Source organism: Lemur catta, chromosome 23, assembly GCF_020740605.2.
Source record: "Lemur catta isolate mLemCat1 chromosome 23, mLemCat1.pri, whole genome shotgun sequence".
Classification (NCBI taxonomy): domain Eukaryota; kingdom Metazoa; phylum Chordata; class Mammalia; order Primates; family Lemuridae; genus Lemur; species Lemur catta.
Genome location: NC_059150.1, coordinates 30,244,489 through 30,246,982, shown reverse-complemented (window position 1 = coordinate 30,246,982; position 2,494 = coordinate 30,244,489). Strand labels below are relative to the sequence as shown.

The 2,494-nt window shown below is 55.1% G+C and overlaps 1 pseudogene; it reads left to right on the top strand.

The window, feature by feature from the left end:
• The first annotated feature begins 805 nt into the window (after positions 1 to 805).
• LOC123626888 lies at positions 806 to 1,874 on the top strand (annotated as a pseudogene).
• The last annotated feature ends 620 nt before the right edge of the window (positions 1,875 to 2,494 follow it).

The following is a 2,494-nucleotide window of genomic DNA, read 5'->3' as shown; positions in this document are numbered from 1 at the left end:
ATGAGTGTGTGGTGAGTGTGATGTGTGGTGTGTGTGTTGTGCTGAGGGTGTGTGTTAGGCTAGAAATTTCTGGATCCTTCCAGCACGTTGATACAAGTCTCGGGTTTTCTCCCACGTTATCTCATTTCATCCTGGCACAGCCTGTCCAATGTGTGTTGTCCCCATTTCACAGATGGAAACTGAGGCTTGCGGGGACTTCAGCATCCCCCAGAATCCCACAGATGATCGATAGTCGGCAGTGCCGGCCCTGTCTGCTGATTCCCCAACCGCGATTCTTTCCCCAACGTGTGTCCCCACCCAGCTGGCTCAGCTGACAGCGTGTAGAAAAGGTGTCCCATGTCAGTCCACAGCTATCGCTGCTTTGGATGTGGGATGTGCCACCCGAGCCAGCAGGGGAGAGGGGACTGGGGTGTCCCGGGTTCCAGGGTTACAGACCCCCTGGGAGGCAGAAGAAGTGAAGAGCACCCCCCCCACCTGCCACCCTCCTGCGTGTCACCCAGGGCCGGGGCACCGGCACTAGGTTTTGTTCCCCAGGCCCCAGTGCTATGGGAAGAAGAGGTTTTAAGTGAGAAAAGGAGCCCTCAGTCCAATAAAAAAAACTTCAGAAAAATGCTGATTTTAAACAGGGGTGTGTCCGCTCGCGTGTTACATTTTGGAGTCACCACGGGGCTCCTGAGAGCCTTTGTGTCGCTGCTGGGAGCTGAGACGTCACAGGGGCGTGTGGGGTCCGGCGCGTCCCCGACACGCAGCAAATACTCATGTGGGACTTTCAGACCCGCCTTTGGAGAACTTCCTCTGCGCCACTGCAGTTTGGAAGTTGCCTTCCCGTCTACTCTTGTCGCCTCTGCTGCCTGCACCATGTCGCCTCAGCAGCACTGCCGGTGGCCCGCGACTCTCGGAGGGCTCAGAGCCTTCTGGGGTCAAACAGCCAATCTAGGAAGGGCCAGCGTGGCGCTCCCGGGCCCCTTCTGGCAGGTGCTGGCCCAGGTGGCTGGCGACAAGTGGAGGTGCCACCAGGCACCTGATTCCTCCTCCTCTCGGGCCCTGCGCCTGTATGAACCCAGGTCGGAACAAGACCCCGGGGTCGGGGGCGGCGAAGGCCAGCTCCGGGCGGCGACTAAAGGACGGTGTTTAGACCGAGAAGGCGGCACCATGCTGCGCCCCGTCACCCGCCTCCTCTGTGACAGGGACGGCCTTCTTCTGGGTATTGCACGGCTGTGTTCAGTGGTGTTTCGAGAGACATGTGGCCGCTCTGGGAGGAATCACACCTGGGACGTGCAGTCCCTGGCCAGGGGTAAGAAGGCGCCGGAGGCCGCGCAGATCGTCACAGACGTCTTGACCCCCCGCGTCCAAGGAGGAGCCGCGGGACGAAAGCCAAGCGACGTTAAAGGAGCTGTCCCCACGGCCGCGCTCATGCCAGGGGCTGAAAACTCGTCCGCCACCTGCGGAAACACAACATACCCTCTGCCGCCGCCGCCAGCTCCGGGTCTGCGTCACTCGAGATGAAGACAAGCAGGAACAAGGAATTCTTTGGTTTGTTTCGTCACCTCGTTTTGGGAGACGACCTGGGAGTGAAGAGCGGGAAGCCGGAGCCCAACATATTCCTGGCTTGTGCCAAGAGGTTGTCCCCACCTCTTCCCGTGGAGCAGGGCCTTGTCTTTGAAGATGCTCCCAACGGGCTGCAGGCGGCCCTGGCAGCCGGGATGCAGGCGGTCACGGTTCCAGACGGACCCCTGAGCCGCGACCTGACGGCAAAGGCCACGCCGGTGCTGGATTCCCTGCAGGACTTCCGGCCCGAGCTGTTTGGGCTGCCCTCCTACGGGTGAGGGAGGACGTGTCCTGCACTCCCTGCCCACGCCGGGCCACGCTGCTGGGCAGGCGACAGCACCCAGACCACAGCCTGCATATTGATCCCGGCCTTTCTGTTGGTGTGGCCCACTCCGTAAAGTGTTGATAGAACACAGCTTGGCAGTTGACAGAAAACAAAGTAGAGACAGCCCAGAACCAAGGTGAAACTTGAATGACCATCTGAAAAATTGAGCTGGTGTAGCATGTGATAGACAAGCGAGTAGAAATGCTTGCGTGTGTATACCAGTGTGCTAACATGCGTGTAGGCATTACATATATATATATATGAAGGTATATACATATATATATGTATATATATATATGCATGCATGTATGTGTAGAATGTATACCTCTCCAAGACCAAATAAGTTATATTTGCGTTTGTTTTATTTTAGTTTTTCTGAACACTTGACTGGGAAATGTGAACTATGTATACATATGTGTATATGTTTTTGTGTATATACGTGTACACATATATGTTATTTTTTTATATATTGTACCCTGTTTCACTTTCCCCTGTATTGATAATTAACATGCAGGAACAACTGACGCAGTGAGATGTTAATTCTGTCTGGTTGTAATCTGAGCGGGAAAGCCATGTTTTTGATGAGTACTAAGAGGTAATTGTCCTTATTAGCTACTATTA